Genomic DNA, 21,102 nt, shown 5'->3' with positions numbered 1-21,102 from the left:
CTAAAAGTGTTAGCTATAATAAGACTTTTAACTGATCATGGAGAAGTAAGCTCGATTTAGTATGTTTTGAAAATGTCTGCTCATCCAATTTTCCTCTCATCTCCTCTGCTAAGAAACAAAAGTTATACTTGGATAACACTGACCCATGCAGAGTCAGATGTAGTAACTTCAGTGTCAGTAGCTTGGACTAGGTTCAAACTTCTCACCTGAAGGAATAAACTGCTGTAGACATCTTATTAACAGAAGTTTTGTGGCTTTTAGGATAGGACACCAGGCAGTGCATCAGGAGACATGGGAGCTATTTCTATCTAAGCAACTGATTTGCTATGTGACTTTGGGAGTTGCAGAGTAACAGTGAGAAATGCACACACTTAACAACAATCTTGCTCCTTTCTGCAGTCCAAATGATAAACATCTTTTAAGAAGAAAAGTAACAACGGTCTTTATATATTTTCTTATACTCTCAAAATATGTTTATACTTTAAATGACTTAGGCTGTAATTTCAAACCCTCAACAAGCCTATTTAAACTTACCATCTTTTAAAGTATTTTGATTTTAATTTGAAGGGTTTTGTGTGGATTGAATGATGAATTTGATCTCCTGATCATGTTTTTGATAGTAAGTGGCTTGAAAGACCTGTGCATTGTGGGGATGAAAACCTACATTCCCACCTTGATGTGAAGGTAGCTACACCAGTCTCATGGTGCTTAGATCAGACCAACATGTTGGGCATGGGAAGCAAATAAGAGGCCTGGAGGTCAAAGCTGTGGTGAGGCTGGGACCCAAATATTACAGCATCATTTGACTAGTGCAAGTCCTGTCCACTGGAGGACATGATTTGATTTGGTCCTCCCTACTCTTTCATTAAGCAGAGGGAGGAAATCTTTTAGAGCTGAATCAGTCTGACCTTTGAAATGGAAACAGAAGCCTTGCCTCCTACTAAACCACCTTTTTTTAAACCACCTGTGTGATGTGATTGCCCTCACTGTGTGGTAGTCTTATTATGAAATCACACAATCACACTGCAGGTTTAGTAAGGCTATACAAACATTTCATGAAAGCACAGGAATAACAAATCTTTTAAAGTTAGTTTTACAGCTTTTTTTGTCCACAAGTTAGTTTTTTTTTTTTTTTTTCATTCAGCACAATAAAAGTGTTAATGATTTCTCACTTTAGACACCAAATTAAATGCTTAATAAGCTGGACAAGTTTCAACTAAATTTCTCTAATTGCCACCTTCACTGTATTTTTTGTCAGCCTCTCTGTGGAATATAATACACTGCATTTCAAAAAACACTGGAAAACCTGCTTCCCTGTACTGTTTTTCATGGACTTACTAGTAATGCTTCTCATTTTTTTGGTGACTGTGATATATGTATTCCAGAAAAGTAGCAATGAAAATACAGAGCTTATTTGTCAGGTACATGATCCCCAATCTATGCTGGCACCCTTCATATAGAGTTTAACATCATCATCATCAAGTACCTTTTGAATGGTGATTTTTCTTGAGTAAATCTCAAGTGCTCAGCATAAGAAATCAATATCCTTGTCCTCATTTTGCAGGTAGGAGAGCAGAGGACATGAATTAAGATCTTTCAGAAAGCCAGTATCAGAGCTAGGAATCATGGTCAAAGTCATGGTTTATTTGAATCTTATTCATTAATGCACACACTTTTGCAGAGATAGTTTCCATACTGAAGTTTCTTATTCAGTTGAGTCCTGTGCCAACAAAATAAGAAAAAAAAAAAAAAACAACCAAACAAGAAAAAAAATAAAAACATCTTATGGGAAACTGAGGGCTTTGATGTACAACACAAATATGTTAAAATGTTGTGACATTTACAGCATAAACCTGTGAGTACTGTACGTGGCTTATACCTCTCAGGACAAATGGAAGGATATTCCAGACTGTGTGCAGTACCTGCAGGAGTAGTCAATTCAAATATGGATTTTTATAAATATCAGGAAGTTAACAGAAATATCAGCATCTTATGTTTTCTGGTAAAAAGATTTTATCCTAATCTCAAAGGAGACGCAACATGCTATAGAAACAAATTCAGGGAAGAAGTTAAAATTTTTCCATTCCAAACACCTATGTTCAAAGAAAAAAGCAAGGGCTAACTAAAGGTAGCAGGAGTAGACTGTCTTTCAATGGTCGTTTCAGGTATACATTGTATAAAGAAAAAAACCTCTTTATTAACATCTTTACAAACAGTTGTGAGAAAATATGCCTCTCAAGACATGATGATTCTTGGTTGCTTTAATTCCAGTTATTATGGCAACAAAATAGATTAAGCAAAATCTAAAATAAGACAGTACTCTGTAAATTATTTTAAAGAAATAACATGACAGAAATAGAATAGAAAATCATGACTGAGAAATACTGAATGAAGACTTTAAAATCTAGAAAGAAAGGGGAAAAATCATGGTACTAATTAAAGTTCTCATTAGATTCCCATTATGAAAAATAAGAGAAAAAGCTTCTTTATTTCTCCAGAGACAGCCTTAGCAACATGCAATGAAGAAAAAAGGCTTAGTATCAAATCATTTGTGTCTCTTTCAAGCACACACACAATGAATTGGATTGCATTTTATATGGTAAAAGACATTAGCTAAATCACAGCAAATACTTAACTATTCATTCTTTCCTCTTATCAAAAAACCAGAGGCCTGATGAGTATTAGACCATGTGTATAATACACATGTATTTCAGTACACCAGTGCAAAAGACCCTGTAATCTTCTGTACACTAAATAAATGTTTATATTGAAAACTTGAAAATAAGGATTAAAGATAAACCTTCAGATGATACTTTTAATGACTTCTGAGTCCCGTTCATTAGATGGGAGTCTACAGATCTGCTTAACATCATAATGTGATTTGCAGACTGATAACAAATCTCTTTTGAAATCCTTAAGCAGTGAATGTAGCAAAAGTGGTTGCAATATTTAGAAAATGGCAGAACAATGGTACCTTTTGACGAAAAAGAAAATGTTTGCAATAAGCTCTTTACCAGACTTATACTTCCTATTTCAACACATATATTTTGTTTGTACACCTACAGTTCACTTACCTCAATAAGACTGGCCTAATTTGTTATCAAAAGCAAAGGAAGCACTGAAGCACAGGAAATTCCAGCTGAATATGAGAAGGCATTTTACTGTGAGAGTGACAGAGCACTGGCACAGGTTACCCAGAGAGGTTGTAGAGTCTCCTTCTCTAGAGATATTCAAAACCTACCTGGATGCCGTCCTGAGCAATGTGCTGTAGGTGATCCTGTTCAGCAGGGGTTTTGGACTAGATGATCTTCAGAGGTCCCTTCCAACCTCGGCCATTCTGTGATTCTGTCAAAACATATATTGATAACTAGTGTAACAGGAAAGAAAATGAATTCAGCTTTTGTTTTTGAAGAAAAAACTACTGCAACAAAATAAAATTGTTATTTTTCCTTATGAACATAATAAGCTTCAACTCTCTTCATACTTAATTTTGGCACAAAATTGTGTCCTCTGTTCTTCATGACAAAAGACAGTATTTAATGACGCTTTTTAAAAGAGAAGCAGGTTTTCATTCAGTAGAATGACAGATAACTATTGTTCAATATAAACGTATTTGTGATTTATTTTGTATCTCCTCTTTCTGATTTTCCTGTCTATCAGCTTTCTATTTGTATGTTGTAATGAAGTACCAGAACATTGCCATGACCATGAAAGGTCTGATACGTCTCTGACAATGGCCAGCTCAAGATACTTCAGTGAAATTTAAAATAGCTCTGAGGTAGGTTAATATAAAGAAGACTGCTGTTCTCATTGATCTTTAAGACTTACAGTCTGAGTTAGAACATGAAAAAAATGATAAATTTCCCTTTAAGATTGCTAACAACTTTAAGTAGTCTTGATTATCAAATGCATCCTATACTTTATTTTTGTTGTGGTTGTTACTTTTTTTTTTTTTTTGGCGAAGTATTCTATGGTTTTTCTCATAGCATATAAAAGGTTTTTCTTTTTTTTTTTTTTTTTTTTTTTTCAATTTCAGATTCTTTCACTTACAAATTGGTGAAATAATAATCCTCTTTAATCTTGGGTTGTATTAGAAAATCACAAGTTTTCAATTTAATATTATTTTTGACATGCATCTAAACCTATTATTTCATTGTTTCATGTTCATTGTTTCTTTTATTTATCTTTTGAATGCAACACTTCCAATCTTACTAATATATATATACATTTCTTTTAAATGTTTAGATCATACTTGTCATATCATCTTTCAAAATATTATTTTGTTATGGATAGAATCCTGGAAACACTATTGATTTAAATAAAGGTATTATATTGTCTACTCCTTCATCTTTTTAGTTGTTGTAACATATTGTAATGTATCATGCATATTTTTATGAATGCAGAGGCATATTAACCTTTTCTAAGACAGCCTGTCAGTGTTCCATTGGTTAATTTAGATATGGTTAACTTAGAAAGCTGCATTTTGCAGTGAATTTTCATATAGTTATGATCATGATAGCATGATCAACGTTGTTAAATTTTGCTATCTTGCTACTCATTCATCTAGCTCATTTTCTCCTTCATGTTCCTTTTTCTGCCTGAATGAAAAAATATTTTTCACATGATTTTCAGATTTAACAGTTTCATTGCCCCTCTTTCCACTAATAAGAATAAAGTCATAATGAAGTTGTTCAGTCAATTATTTTATATATTTTTCCATGATGAACTTTGTCTATATAATTCTAAACTTCGTTTTTTTCATTTTGTTAGGTGATTTTTGATCCATGTTTTAGCCCTCCCCTCCCCCCCGCCCAAGGAATCAGAGTTTCTAGAAGTATAAAGAAATTGTTTCCCTTGTTTTATTTTTTTTATTCTTATTAACCATTTTAGTATGTTGAAAGAATCCTGACTGATAAAACATTTCTTTTCCTTTTAAAATATAACAAACTTGGGACTTTTTTATTGTGAAGTTTCTCACTTGTTATATTTTTAATTATTCATTTCAGACAAGTTTCTAAAAATAATTATAATGAAAATTTAATGAGCTCCAACTCCCCAAACATTTATTTAAATATATGAGACATTGCTTTATTTATTTATTTATTTATTTATTTTATTTTCTCCTCTGTTTCTACAGAATAGTACATACTTAAAGGGAAAAATCAGGAATGTTGCAGCTTTGAGTTTTTTTACATCATGTTGTGCATGAAATTACAGGATTTTTATTGTAGCATGTAGGGCTTTAGTGTCGTAATATTATTATATATCAGAAAACAGTATTTTTCATAGTAATCTTCCCAAAATTCTTGAGTGAAAATTAATGCAAAAAAGTAGTCTAACTTCTCAGCAGTATTCTTGCCTTCCCTCATTGCTTTGAGGAGATTTATCAGATTTGTTAGTTCTATTGCATCCTTCCAAATATGTTTTCATGGCATCTGAGCATTCTTTTATTTTTTTTTTTACTTTTTCCTTCAAAATCCATTTTTACCCTTCTAATTTTCATCTCACTTCTTTGCACTTGATTTCTTTGATTATCAGTTTTGCTAACATCAGTTGTCTTAAATTCAGAAGATTTGAAGGTTGAAGTAACCTCTGTCTAACTAGTGTCTTTCTCTAGACTTCTATGTATTACTTGCCTCTGGAGTGTTAGTTGACAAAATATGAAATTCATACATGGCAGTTAAGATTCAGCCCAGAAATGTTCTCTCACCTGTGGTGCTCAAAAGGCACCTCTCTCTTAGGAGGTAAACATTTAAAGTTGCATAGAACAAATATAATAATAATATCATATTCTCATCTTTTTGTTAGATTTGCTGTTTCTTTGTTGTGTGTCAGCACTGAATGGACTATTTCCTGTCCCTGTGTGGAAAGCTGTCAATACATTTACAGTCAGTTGGCTGTAAACCTACTACCCCGTAGATATCTCAACAGTCATTACAGAGCTTCACCAGAAACAACAACAACAATAACAACAACAAACCCAACATATACAATCTTCTAGAGGCTTATATATATTATCCTCTCCAGCCCTCCAGAAAATCTTCATGTGCATTTCAGTGTGTTATTCACTATACATAGAAACTGTTCTTTTAAATCCTAGAGAACATTTTAGACAGTGCTACCACCTAAGCCATCACCGATTTCCTCTGTTCGGTCAGCCGGAACTGCTCCTAAGTTTTGTTTTCTCAGAAGACCATATACACTGATAGTCATTCACAGAAATTAACAGTTTAAAATACTTATGTCACTATGAAGGATCTGTCTCTCTTTCAAAGTGGGGCTGTGGGGGTTATGTTTCCTCTCTTCCAGTCAGTGGGAACTTTGTCAGACTGCAATGACTTCTTAAATAGGATGGATGGAAAGTGGCTTGGCAACTTCATCCTCCAGTTCCCTCAGGACCCGTGGATGTATCTCATCAGGTCCCATGGAACACCTTCAGGTTCCTTACCTGGTCTCAGACCTGATCTTGTCCTACAGTGGTCAGTTCTTCATTCTTCCAGTCCCTTCCTTTGCCTTCTGGGTCTTGGGCTATGTGGCTGGAGCTCTTGCTGGTGAAGACTGAGGCAAAAAGGTCACTGAGTAACTCAGCCTTCTCCATATGCCAGGTGATCAGGTCTCCCATTTCCTTCTGGAGAGGGCCCACAGTTTCCTTTATCTTCCTTTTATCACTGACATACCTACGGAAACCTTTCTTGTTGCCCTTGATATCCCTGGCCAATTTTAATTCTAATAGGGCTTGACTTTCCTAACCTGATCCCTGGCTGCTCAGACAATGTCTCTGCATCTCTCCCAGGATACCTGTCATTGCTTCCACAATCTGTAGGCCTCCATTTTCTGTTTGAGTTTGGCAAGGAGCTCCTTGTTCATCCTGGCAGGCCTCCTGGCATTTTTGCCAACTTCCTCTTGGGATGCATTGCTCCGGAGCTTGGATGAGGTGATCCTTGAATACTAACCAGCCCCTCTTCCCTCTATGACTTTGTCCCGTGGTACAAGCAGATCCCTGAAGAGGCCAAAGTCTGCTCTCCCAAAGGCCAGGGTAGCGAGTTTGCTGTGCTGCCTCCTCTGGATCCCAAACTGCACCATTTCATGGTCACTGCAGCCAAGGCTGCCCATGGGTTTCACATTTCCCACCAGCCCCTCCTAGGCGATGAGAATGAGATCCACCATAGCACCTCTCCTTGTTGTCTCCTCTATCACTTGGAAAAGGAAGTTGTCATCAATGCATTCCAGGAACCTCCTGGATTGCTTATGCCCTGCTATGTTGTCCTTGCAACAGATATCAGAGTGGTTTAAAATCCCTCATGAGGACCATGGTGTGTGAATGTGAGATTGTTTTTATTTGTCTATAGAGGGCCTCATTTGCTTGGTCTTCCTGACCAGGTGGCCTGTAGCACATTCCCACTATCGTGTGCCCTCTCTCTGCCTTCCCTTCAATCCTGACCCATCAGATCTCTGTCAGCTCCTCACCCATCCCCAGGAAGAGCACCACACACTCCAGCTACTCTTGACAGAGGGTGACACCCCCTCTTTGTCTCCCCTGCCTGTCCTTTCCTAAAGAGCCTGTATCCTTCCATTATCTATCTTCATTACTAATCTTAGACATCAGTCCTATTAAAAACAATTTTAAAGATAGAACAGAAACTTTTTTTTTTTAAGGTTGTATGAAATTCAACACTGTCTATCACTGTTCAGTTCTCAGGTGAAAAAATATAGCAGAAAAAATTAGCATGAAATCAGCTATAGACAACAGAGACAATTAGTAATCTCAACTGAATGGACAGAAATAAGCTTCAGAAAGAAGAATCTTCAGAAAGAAGAATCTCCACGATGTAGAGCTCCTCTTTTCCTAATGTCCCAAAAGTATAATAAAAGAATACTCTTCCAGCCACATAATTTCTGATTGCTTTTGTATTGTGAAAAGCCTTACAGAAGTCACCAAAACATGAGTAACAATTTATTTTTCATATGTTAAAGTTTACACTTTCATTGTCAATTAATACATCTATTAGGTTTCATTCTCTATGACTCTACAATACAGATGAGATATTATTTTTATAAATACCTGCTTTTGAAACAGATGGAACAATATTTTGTACTACAGTAGGCATATACTGTGAACTTACCATAGAAAACAACAAAAGAAATGTCTGGATACTGCAAGAACAAGACAAGCTTATAACTTAAGAATACTGATGATCATACTTATCAGTTCAGGTTTTGAAAACACACTTAATCTGTTGTGTTTTATTTATGATATCCAATATCAATCAAATAAAGTTTTTTTCAAGGTTTGAGCCAAAATTGCACAGTCCCAAACTAGCAAACTGAATGTGTTTACATTTTGAAACCGTTCAACAAACATACTTCTAATATCCTTGGCTTAACAAGACACCTACGTTTATACTCATTAAAAGTTCTGCAGCACTTTTGGTAACTCTTTTGGATCTTAAGTGTTTTCAGTGTTTACAGCACTGGACTTGTTTTCAGTTTTTATTTCTTCATCTTCTTCCCTTCTATTGCACTCTGTATAAAACCTTAATGTAATTCTTGTTGCCCTCATTTCAGCACCTAGAGAAGTAGCCAATTGATATGAAGCAGTACTTAACTACATAAGCTTCTCTGACACTAGGTGTAACCTGTTAATTTGCATCCAGTGGAGGGCTGCTTATTTACAAAGACCTCAGCAAGCATGCCTTGGAAAGTGGGGAGAGAATTGAAGATAACTAGCTTTTTAAAAGGTACAGCTGTGAACTACAACAATCCTGGACAAGCCATTTTATAATGGTTTCCCTAATGAGCACTTTCTTTTTGTTGTTGAGGGTTCTTAACTCTTTTGTTTGTTTATATCTTATGTTTTAAGTGTTAGTGATCATTATCATAACAACTTGTTCATCAGACTGAAATCTCTAGAAATTCCTACATAAATATCAGTCTTATTTTTCTTTTCTTGTGTTAAGAGGGCTAGAAACTGCAAAGGAGTAATCTTTATCTTAGAATTTTACTTGTCCAAAGCTAGCAGATGAAGGGATAAATTCTGGGGAAAATTTATTTTAGAATTAGTTAAATAGTGATGACTGAAGAGTAGTTTCAGTTTAACATTAGAATTGTTTCTTTATCCAAATTAATTGCTATATACTCAAGTGTTCTAGATTTGTCTGAGCACTCTTAAAGGAGATTACTTGCAAACTGATAAAAGAATAAAATAAAAGCACTTAACTTATAACAAATATCAACTCAGGACCCCTTTCTGGGCAGGAGTGGTGCCCTCTTTATACATTAACTGCCTGCTCTTTGCAAGGTTTCTGTCCTGAGCTCCTTATTTAATCAGACCTGAACTTTTTATCATGCCCAGTGTACCCTTTCTCTGGAGCAAATCTTCATGGTTGCCACTGTTCCTGTGACTTCACCTGTCAGCTCTCCGCTGTTTTCATTAGAACTTGCATCTTCTTGTACATGTGCATGTAGTGTGCATGTCATTGCAGGTAACGTCAGATTATCAGAAGACTTTACTTATTGGAAGAAAAGAATCTTGCTTTTATAGACACAATTGTAAAAATACAATTAGGTTATATGTCATATGTCATTAACTGAGAGGCTGTAAAATGTGGTTGAATGTGACGGACACCCACTGTTCACCTTGTGTAGGGATTCTGTTCAAACCTATCCAACAGTAAAGGCATATTTTTTCATATATTTCTATATTAATATAAGGCGGAATTCATATTGTATATTTATATTATTTAGCGGAAGTGACAAAATGAAATGTGGGAAAGAGGTAACAGAAGGAGAGGAATTAAGAAAAAATCATCTGATATACAGTGCCCATTGGAGTGACAACATTATAAGACAGCTCTTTCTTTTTAGTTGTTTGTCTGAATTTATCTTCTGACAGCTAACTGTGACCCCACTTCTACAATCTTTCTCTAGGCAAATCTGATGATCTAACTAGAAACTGAGCCAAAATTTTTGAGTTTCATCTTAGTACCATGTAGAAAATGTGTGCTATAGTTCATAATAATTTTATTTTTACCTATTTACTTCTGAAAGCATGTCTGGATTGTTTTAACAGCATGCATATCCAGGTTTATTTTCTTTTGAGTTCCTGTCATATATACATGTATCCAGATTGCCAATTCAGCATCAAGAAGTGGCTGTTACATAAACAAACAAACAAACAAAAACATTTTTACCTTGTACTTAATTATAAATACTTCTATAAGAGGGCTAAAGTATTAAATTGTGTCTTTCTTTGATGCTGAAAATATTGAGCAGCAAGTTATGATGGTGCTTGTTAAGGGTGCTTGAATGAGGTGCCTGCTGCACTTTATGAGGAAAGGTTCCATACCTCAGTTTTAAATCACTTTGCTGGTACTGCATTGGAATAACAACTGTGATAACCATAATTGAGTCCTTGCAATCTTCCAGGTGCCTACAACTTTAATTAATCTGTGTAATATTCATATGAGGTAGACTGTTTCCTTTCTTTACCAAAAGAAACTATTGCAGAAACTCAGAAAGATTTGTAGCTGAATGTCCAGTAGCTCCAAAAATGTTTGCAGTGTGTGTTTCCAAATGCCTGGATCCTGATTTTCTGTACTAATGTGGTACTAATGGCCTGTAACTCTGAAAAAAGTCAGTAAGAAGTCAGTTATAATGTGTGAAAATGTGGTCACAGGAATATAAAGCTGAGCATGGAAAGGCTCCCAGCTGGCAGGACACTAGGCGATTGGATCTTAAAATGACATAACTAAAACAAAAAGGGAGATTCAGAGGCACATAAAATATTTAAGAACAGAGGCTCTTAAGCTCATAGCCTTTATATACGCTAAATATCCTACCTTTATCGCTAATTCTGAAACCAGAAAAAAAAAAAAAAGGTGAATATTTGGCAGCCCTGTATTGTGTCTTCTAGTTGTGGGACCTTTCATTATCCAGAGCGTGGGCTTGGAGAAAAATAAATCAATGGAAGGGGAAAAATTCTCAAAGCCTTTTGACAGAGATGGCTGCATGCTTACATGATAAAGTTGTGTAGATCAAGTCACCTACCTACAGGTTTGAAAAACATGATAGCAAACATATAAAAGACTACCTGAATTTGGTATTTTTATTTATAATAATAATAATAATAATAATTAGTAGTAATAGAAGGACACTTTTCACAAATACATGAAAAACCATCTCCTCTATTACCTGCTCCTCTAAGATAGCTTCTGCGCATTATACTTCCCATTAGGGAAGTTATTTCTCTCTGAAATGCAAATTGCAAGAAATGCAGTGGTTAATATAATAGGTATGCCAACTTACTGTTAAGTATAATGGCAGGCAGCTAGCATTCACAGGAACTATACCATAACTGCTGGGGAATTCAATTGTTTTAATTTATAGTGACAAATCCATCCTCTGGGTTTCAAGCAGAGAAATACCAAATGAACTGCCTGAAATTAAGAATGGCAATGAACATGGTTGCTCACTTGGGGGAAAGGGTTGCCTGCTGCATAGGAATTTTTAAACCATGAGGCATTGGAAGTAGGAGAGGAAGAGCAATAGAAAAGTGTGACAGACTTGTAGAGAATAAATAATGAAACTAGGGCATGATTTTGATCCCAGATTTCTGAATTAGGTACTGAAATCTTTCACTGAAGTACAGGACCCAAACTAAATAAAAATGTAAGAGTTCTTACTCTTATAGAAGTTGTGGCTCCTGACCCAAGGAACAACAGGGTACATACACCTTGGAACACTGAAATCTGAGGCACAAGTCAGAGTTTAGAAGCACAACTTCAAATGATAGAAGCAAACATATCTGTTTAAGGTTCTTATGCTTGGAAATTACAAGTATTTCCAGCAGGATTATCTCCTGTTAGTGTTCTTTTACTGTCTGACATGAAAAAAAAATGGAATCGCGTTATATCAGTTAACAGACCTATCTCTGGTTATCATTGTGTATGAATACACTCCAAAGTATGATACAAAATTAATGAACTTGCAAAATCAGAGCCCACAATATAAGCAAAGGATCTGATTTCCTTTCCTGCCTTACATTGTGATAATGAGAGTGTAACTTATCTGACTTCATTGCAGTGTCTCCTGATTTATAACTGTGTCAGGATTGTGCCCCAAATCTCCATGTTGTAAAGAGAATAAAGTCTGCTAAGTGTTTTAGTGCCAAGACAGGTCACTGAGGTTGTAATTATCTCTAATTGACACTTACACAAGCTGTAACATTCTTTATGTGCTGCTGAGTGGCAGCTCAGAAAGGTGTGAATGTCTTTTCTATCTAGCAGCACGGTGAAAATACCCTAAAGAACATATTTTCATTCTTGTCCTTTGAACTGATTGTTCACACTGCTCAGTATGAATGGGAACAAGTGTACAACACCTATGGGAAATGACTCTTGGAAAGTAATTTTTTACCCATATAAGTGATCACTCTATTATATTTCACTCTAACATAAAAAGCTTCTCTAGCTACCGGTACACCCGAGCAGACTCTCTCTTAACAAATAAATTCATGTTTCATCTTCTTTCTGCAATGAGCTATCAGACAAATCACACATCTCCCTGACAGTTCAAAAATGGTTATGTCAATATTTACATAACAAAGGTGTTTCTCCATAATGTTGTAATCCTTTTTAGATGATGATTTCAAATTTGTTAAAAGGAAATGTTAAAAGTATTATACTATCCCATTGGCACCTAATACCCCAGAATCTTCTTAACACATTCTACTTCCTCTTCTGAGAAATGAGAAAGGTTGATTTTCATTTCATCAGTCATATCTTTACAATATCTCTGGCTTTTGTGTTTACTCCAAATATACTGTCCAGAAGAAAAAGCATTCTGTAGATAGATTCAAGTGAAGAAAAATCTCAGAAATGTATAGAAGATGAATTGTTGATTCAGAATGACTATTAAAGGCTCTTTTCTTGGAATTTTATGATAAATATCCAGAATACTCAGTTCAGTTCTTCAACTCTATTTAGATACCTAACTCCCATTTAAAGTTAATGGAAGAAGACCTGCATTTCAAGACAGCAACATATATCGCTGCTTAAATGGCAGATCCTATCAGTCATTGTTTTGGAAACAGGCATTCTACTGTTTAAATAATATCATTGTAAGAATGCCTAGCTTGTGGTTTTGAAAATAAATCTTCATATTTTTAATTTTCTGAATAAAAGATAATTAGACTAGAGTATATGCTGTCTTTATATAGGCAACGAAGAATCTATTCATAAAAATAAAAGAAAGTAGAAGATTTCATGGAACAACTTCCAGCTCACTTAAGCTCTCATATTATGAAGAAAAATGTTGATTATCTATAACCATATATACTTCTTTCAAAGACAGAATGAGACTCACTTAAATGGATGGGATACTTATTGTAATTGAAAACTGGATTTCTTCTGTCTAGCGGGTTATGGTGTTTATTTTTACTAAAACCAAATATTATTAATTATTAATTTGAACTGTTTTTCAAAAACATCCTAGTGATTTTAACACTCACTGAGTTTCATAACATAGATGATTGGTTAATTCTAAAGTGACATTAACTCTTGGTTAGGTACGTCTAAAACATTTAGTTTGAAGTTTTCTATTTCTTGGAAAAAAAACAACACACTTTTCAATTTGACTTGTGCTTAAAACAGAAAGAAATAGCACCAGCTTACAAAGAAAATCTGCTTTCCTCGGTGGCATAACGATGAAGCATTTCAACATTCAATAATTTTGCAGGACAAACAGTACAATGTACTGTGCAGAAGCTTTCATTTACACTTCTTACAGTGCTGCTAGTACTGACAAGGATGTGTAGCCATAATCAAGAGGATGTCAAACATGAAGAAGGCTGTGTTAGTGGTGGAGTGTTACATGTTTCTTGATTACTTTACATGTAGTTTTGAATGAATTGCAAGTATAACTCTCTAATACTCCTTCTCAGGTAAGATTCTGAATAACTTCATATAGTCTTTTAATATATACTCAGTAGTATTCTACATATTTTCTCACACTTATTATTGAAAAGTATTTCATAATTTTGTCCTTTTTTTTTTAAATCTTGACATTTCAACATTTAAACAAGCATTCATTTAAAGCCGTAAGAAAATGGTCAAATTTTCTGAATTACAAAAGGAGAATTTTTGAGACTTTTCCTCACTCTAAATTATTATTGAAATGATTTTCTTGTTGGATATATTTCTATGAAATTTGGTCTGAATTAATTGTTTATTCAATTTGCGTCACAGAATGTAATAATGAAAGCAAGTTTATATCAAAGATCCGAAATTAAGTTCTTAAAGGTTGGGTTTTACATATACTTCATTGTTCCTTCATTTTGTATTTTTGTCAGATAATGCAGTATGTGTGATTCTTGGCAGTTTAAGACTGAGGTACAGTGCAATTGGTATAAACTCATTCTCATTCAGCATAACATAACTGGCAGAATTCTCAATCTGCCTAGACTTCATTCTGAATCTCAGACCACACAAGTGGTCCCTGCCTTGTTTTTGACAACCTGAATGCACATCGGATACAAGCATATCAGAAAAAGAACATCACATTACTACTGACGGTTTTGATTATGTTTCAGCCAGAAAATCAGGATGAAGAAAACAGAGACTGCATTTCACCTTTACCCTATGGAAAATATGTTGAGTTGGTATGCATTAACGATGATGCATTTGAATCTATAGGCAAACTATTTTACTATCTCAGCAGCCTGCTGTCTCACAACAATGTGGTTGAAAATGAAGCCACATGGACAATAAGGAAAGTTATCTCAGCTTTTGAAAGAGTGAAATAATGTATCTGAAAAGAAACAGACAGAAGGCTCAGCTATACTAGTTCATATATTTGTTGAGCATATAGGGCTCCAGATTGCCTCAAAACAATTTTCTATCTGCTTAACAGATAGTTACTGAGAAATGTTAGAAAAACTAGTTGAAGGTAAATTACTGTAAATTACCATTAGTTCCACTGTTAGAATTTATAAGCAGTACAGTCTTCAGAAGTAAGAATATCTACTAATACCTTCAAAGCAATGGACAAGCCTGGACTGACAAAACATGGAATAAATGGGGCCAGAGGACAGTAAGAATAATGAAATTAGAAAGTTATATATCGGGTATGCACATTAAAGAAAAAAAAACAACAATAATTAAAAGATCAGTGCAATGTTGCTTATAGCAATGATAGGCTATAATAGGCCAAAAGAAGAAGTGGAATCTCAGGGAACTGTAGAAACACAGTTCTGATTTGTTGCTGTTACCTGACCCGACAAACTGGATGAAAACTGGGCATGTAAAAAAAATGAACTGATTTGTCTCTATGAAGGCCCTCCTGCACACACTGTATTAATAGAAGATGATGGCAAGGAAGATATTTTTCAATTAAAAAAAAAAAAATTATACCTCTCATCCATTGAGATACATGAAATACAAATGCACACGCAAATATAAAAAGTGTGTAAATATTTATTTATTATGTAATCAGCTAAGAAAGAATTAGCCTTAATTTCAGTGACCTACACCAAAAATTCAGAGCACTGCATGAAAAAAGAACAGTATTTTTAAAAAGTCATGCCAGCTGGTACACTTAAACAGGTTTATACAGATCCTTAAAAGAAGTTAACCAGATTCAAAAACACAGCTGTTTCGGAGAAGCTATTTATCTACCAAGTTGTTTTAAGTTTCCCTAAGTATTTATATAAAAATAAATCACAAATATTCAGCAGGTCATAACTGTGCCAAAGATTATGTCTGGTGAATAATTTTCCTTATATTTTGGTGAGGGATACATTTTCAGTACTACAAAGTAATTAAGCATAACAGCTCATTAACTCACTGTTATTTTAAATGACATGAAATGTGTGGCACAAACCAACAATATCTGAGAAAAATTGGAAATTCAAAGTCTTGGCTTTCAGTGTATCTGTAAGGTTATAATTCCATCACTCAGCCCAGTGGCACCAGTGTCTATCAATTACCATCCAATACACCCAAATTTAATTATCCAGGATAATGAGGGGGTGTAGGAAACAGAACACAGCAACAACAAATACAACTCTGTTGAAGAGGACAGTTGATTATAGGGATGTATTAGTTTGGATGGACTAGGTGTTCTGTAAGTGCAGGTGTACCTCATCCAAAGGCAGGCTGGCTTGCACAGGGTGTGTCTTGGGCATGTACACAAGCTAATCTGATTGATAGACTGTATATCCTTTCAACGAAAATCAAAATCTGAATGTAGATAAAGTGAATGGAAGAGAAGTATCTGCATAAGCCCTGGGAATGAGAAACAAGTCCAATAGATGTCCCAGAGAGCTCTCAGAAAGAGATACAGCTGTTACCTTTCCCTTTACAAGATAGTATGCAGAAGGTGTGTTACTGGAGTCTGACCAGGTAGGGGCAAGAGGCATCTGAATTCCACTCTCTGCTTTAAATTTCGGTTTATAAATTCACCAACACTCTGTAAAAGGTTTGAACCTGTTTTCTTACATCTAAGCTAAGTTTACTGTTAAACTATTTATTTTCTCTTTTGTCCAGTGGATACTGACTTCTATGAAAAATAAAAACAGCTGATTCCACACAAAGGATTAGAAATTTCCTATCTAGAACAGTGTTACTGAATAATTAAGACTTTTTTTTTTATTCTTCTGGGAAATGAGAAATGCCATTTCAAATTGCTGTATGTAGAAGACAGAATTTGAGATGTGGTCTTTCACATTGTGCCTAAGCATTGTATGTAAGCAGGGAATTAATGAACAAAAAGTGCAGGGCGACAGTTACTCTTGCTGTTTTGCATAGATGGGCATAGCCTTATGGGTGTGCTGACAGTTGTGGTGTGTGCATGGGCTGGAAACTTCCGTGGTATCTCTCCAGGTTTAGGGCAGAGGCTGTCACTTAGTGACATGTTGGACAGCCAGGGTCATCCAGAAACAGGTATAAACGTTGCAGCTCACACACTTCTGGCCCGAGGGGCAGAGTACACATGTATATAGGTTGCAGAGTATATGGATATTCTACAGGAACTAAACTTAACTTTCTGCTGTCTGCTTTCTCCTAGATATGGGCATGCAAGAGGATGAAACACATCTGCATGTGACATGTCAGGGAAGTATGCTGGGGTGTGACATCTGTGTCTGACCATAGGATTAGTGTGCATTTGGCCACATGAAAAATCCTACATATTTATCAGCTTGAGCCCTGAACTTGCATTTAACAGTATTCCAAAGTTACAATGTCACAGATACTACTGTGTATGTGTCGTGTATTTGGCGTGAAAGAAATCTGCTCTGTGATAAATTTTTGATTGTAATTTTATTTATTGGTTAAATTTGTTGAGATCAACATGAAAATTTTTAATAAATAATAGGGCAAAAATTGCATTTTCAGTCCTTCATTGTTAATAGAGCCTATGTTCTGGAAGCTAAGGTAGTTTGTAGAAGTACAGAGCTCCTATAAACTTTCACTGAGCTCCAAAAGAATTCAGAAATAAATTAGTTCTGGAAGATATGAAAGGAGATAGTGATGAATTATTCAGACTATATCCTAGAAAAGTTTGGGGAATTTTGAATTTGCAGAGTGCCTGGAGATCACCATTCTCAGTGAAAACTCGAGTGGAAGTGACAGATACATTATAGAAACTGGTAATTCAACTGGATAGGGTTTCTTTCTTTGTACTCTCTAATACTGTGATCATTGCTGGGAAAATATATGTACATAGAATGTTCTAGTAATAGTAAAGAGCAAACTAAATGTTTTGCAAATGAACTGAATTGTTAGCGAAGAACAATATTTATTACAAAGCTGAGACCTCTGATTTTGAAGAACGTGAGAGAACTTAAATAACAAGAGAATATGAACAGTATACACATTGTAAATAGTGGTGTACTCTATACAAATGCAGACGCATGTTACTGCATTATTGGTGATTAGTAATTTAGTGACAGTAATCATTCAAATGCATATTTTATACTAGGTAATTCTGAATTAAGCTAGAAGTGCGAACTTCCCCTGGTTGGCAGCCACGGGAGTTTTCTTTTCCTCTTTTGCTGGAACACACAAGACAGCAATTTTTACCTCTGGTTAATATCCTTTCTTAATCTTTCAGAGGGACTGTCTGCCTCAAATTAAGACCAGAGCGATTCAAGGTTAAAAGAATGTGTATAATAGAGATGTGACATGTTACATACATTCCTTAGCAGTATAAGACTCGATTAAGAGTATGGTTTGGCAGACAATGCAGAAAAGGGCTGTGAAGGCATTCACTTCTAATCAATTACCAAGAGCTTCATCAAAGTGCAAAGGTTATTTTAATTCTAAGTACAGTGTGAAAAATGTGAAGAGGCAAGTTTTTTGAGGGTATTTTTTTTCCCCCTGGACAGGAGAACCTGATATAACATACAGAAGAGATAAAAGTAGAAATGCAATTTAAGACATGACTTGGTGAAAAACACCGGATATATTACATGATCTTCCCCCCGCCAAAAATTTCCAAGTACTGAGAAAAAAAAACAACAACAACAAAAAAAAAAACGGTTTGATAAAAAATATGGCTTTTGGAAGCCAAAACCTATTAATTTTTAAATAAAACTGATTATTTTTTCTTATTGAACAACTTCTAATATATATAAAAAAAATCAAAGAAGAAGATATCTATAAAGATAAAACAATAGCTTTCACTGAAGAATGTCTTGTCAAAAGACATATAGATCTGGCTCATGAAAAGTGTTACAGCACTTTGTTCCACTACCTTATTCTTTTGTGAGGTAATCCTTAAATCTTCCCTAACCTTTAGAAATAACAGCAGCTTTAAAGCATTAGTGTGCTTGCTGAGAGTCAGAAAGACATGGTGATGCCACCGCTCCTTCCCCTGGCTGTTCTGTTTAAGCTGACAGAACCTCAGCTAACTTCAGGACTGGTACTCTGGCTCAATGCCATCTGTACATTCCCCTATAGATTCTCCTGAAGTTGGCTTCAATAGCTCTCAGTAATAATACTGTAGTACACCATAGTTCCAGTAGAGGTTCACAGCATTTTTGTGCGAGATGGCATCCAAAAGGGTTTTGAATATCTCCAGAGAAGGAGACCCCACAACCTCTCTGGGCAACAAATAACTTTTGTTGTTTATTCTTCACCTGCTCACCCAACTTTAAAGCAGAATGGTCTAAAAGCACAGATCTGGAGTGGAATCAACTCACTCAACTTAGTTATCCAGAAGTTATGAATCAGTTATGAACAATTGTTCTGAAGTCCATCTGCCATCACTGAAGAGTGGTTATTGTGTACCAGGGGAAACTTATATCAAGCTAGAGTAGACATCTAGAATAAATGAAACAAGAGACTAAATGAGACAACTAAAATTTTAGACAGATGAAATGATTCCAATTTTTGCTATAGTAACAATTGCAGAAAAATATGGTTGTTCTGTCTGAGGCAAGCTATTAATTTGCTGTACCATAGCCCAGCTAATTTATTTTTATTTTATTTTTATTTTTATTTTTATTTTTATTTTTATTTTTATTTATTTTATTTTTTTGCATTAAAAGCCACAGTATACCACTGGAAGCATGGTAATCCATGCTATCCCGATGTATGAGGCTGGAGATCAGGGTGAATGTGACAGTCTGTAATAGCTGTTTAAATGTAAGACAGTTTAAAATTGTCTTGAAGTCAAAGTGAAAATAGAGATACAGAACGGTATCTTCAAAGAAATGCAAAGGCTACTTTTCTTAAGCTATACCGGACATGATTTAGGGTTGATTCTGTGCAATGCTTGATTCTCAGTAACTTTTTCATCTCAAACTTCACATCTGAATGAAGGATGCCCAAACTACAAATCTTATCTGAAGCACAAGTTCTGGCAGTTGCCATAGTACTAATATAATTAATATAAATAAATTTTATGATTTGTGGGCAAGCAGAAGACCACACTGTTTGAGCAGGTTAGTCTTATCTTAAATCTGCACTTCTGTTATATAGCCACTGGTTGGAAAGGATCCTTGTGTACCACAACAAGGTACTACACACATATATATATATACATAAAAAAATAAAAATAATAAAAAAAAAACACCTTGTGATTCTTAATTTCATGTTTCTAAAATGGAATATTCTCTTAGTTAGGTGTTGCAAACATAAATTCATGTTTATGAGACACAGAGATATATTATCACTAGTTTTGCATGAGGAATTAGACATGAAACAACAGGTTGACTTCCTAAGAAAATAACCTGAAGTGAGAACTTCAAAGTCCCCAGACTATTTGATTATTCTAGTGTGCATGCAAAGAAACAAGTGTTCCTAGCATAACATGACTGTACTGGAAAATAACTATAAGATTTCTACTCAGTATATGAGTTTAAATAGTCATAAGAATGATGTTACTTTAATCATATAGAAATTAGAACACAATTTTTGCTCTTTTTTTTTCTTCAAAACATTTATACCTGCTATAATTTAGAGTTTTTTTTCTTCTATGCGTAAACTGCTTTTTCCTTCTGCTAAGAATTTCATCAGAGCATCACCAGAAAAGGATCCATCCCACTGCTCCCAGGCAGGATAGGACGCATGAAACACAATGGTGAGCCTGTACTTGTGGTACTACTACCCAGCTGTTTGGCAAGTCAGGATCATTCCCAGAAGGAGCAAGGCAATTTCAGATCAGGCAGCAGATGTAACTGATGCAGCTTTTGCTCTCTCCACTTGGTTTGTAGGTGTTCAGGATTTTGCAGTGTTAGGAGGTAACAGTTTATTAAAAGTGAACAGCAAAATGAAATGGTCTTAGTATTGTAATATTGGAAATCAAAATAATGTATTCTCTGAAAGGTTAGGCATTGATTTTGTGAAGCAAATATGCTCTGTGATAGGGGAAAATAAATAAATATCTGCACTTTTATAGTAATAATATGTCCGTCCGTCTGTCTGTCGTTCTCCACCCCCTGCCCCCCTCCCAACACCTTGACTTCTTTGCAGCCAGGCTACAGCCTTGGAGTTATAACTGAGCAAACTGAGCCCATCTGTGTGCATCACTGGCTTAACCACTCTGACTGATTTTCAGGAACACCCATACTATTTACCACTCAGTCTTTGCAAACGTATGCAT

At 35.2% G+C, this 21,102-nt stretch overlaps 1 protein-coding gene and 1 long non-coding RNA gene across 4 annotated transcripts in view; one reads left to right on the top strand and one right to left on the bottom strand.

The window, feature by feature from the left end:
- Window positions 1–21,102, bottom strand: part of TMEM106B (transmembrane protein 106B) — a 1,075,577-nt gene that overhangs the window by 894,510 nt on the left and 159,965 nt on the right. The window lies entirely within an intron of this gene.
- The window catches only part of LOC118247506 (uncharacterized), a 31,564-nt gene that overhangs the window by 9,330 nt on the left and 1,132 nt on the right, over window positions 1–21,102 (top strand). Inside the window, exons 3-4 of one of the 2 annotated variants that reach the window (XR_004778459.2) lie at window positions 3,661–3,778; window positions 17,062–20,580. This is a non-coding gene — a long non-coding RNA (uncharacterized LOC118247506). Of the gene's footprint in view, window positions 1–3,660; window positions 3,779–17,061; window positions 20,891–21,102 lie in introns of those variants that run through there. The other variant, XR_007707913.1, reaches the window with a different exon arrangement.

The sequence above is a fragment of the Cygnus atratus genome, chromosome 2, assembly GCF_013377495.2.
Source record: "Cygnus atratus isolate AKBS03 ecotype Queensland, Australia chromosome 2, CAtr_DNAZoo_HiC_assembly, whole genome shotgun sequence".
Taxonomy (NCBI): domain Eukaryota; kingdom Metazoa; phylum Chordata; class Aves; order Anseriformes; family Anatidae; genus Cygnus; species Cygnus atratus.
The sequence above is the reverse complement of the archived record's forward strand: the minus strand, read 5'-3'. Positions and strand labels throughout refer to the sequence as shown.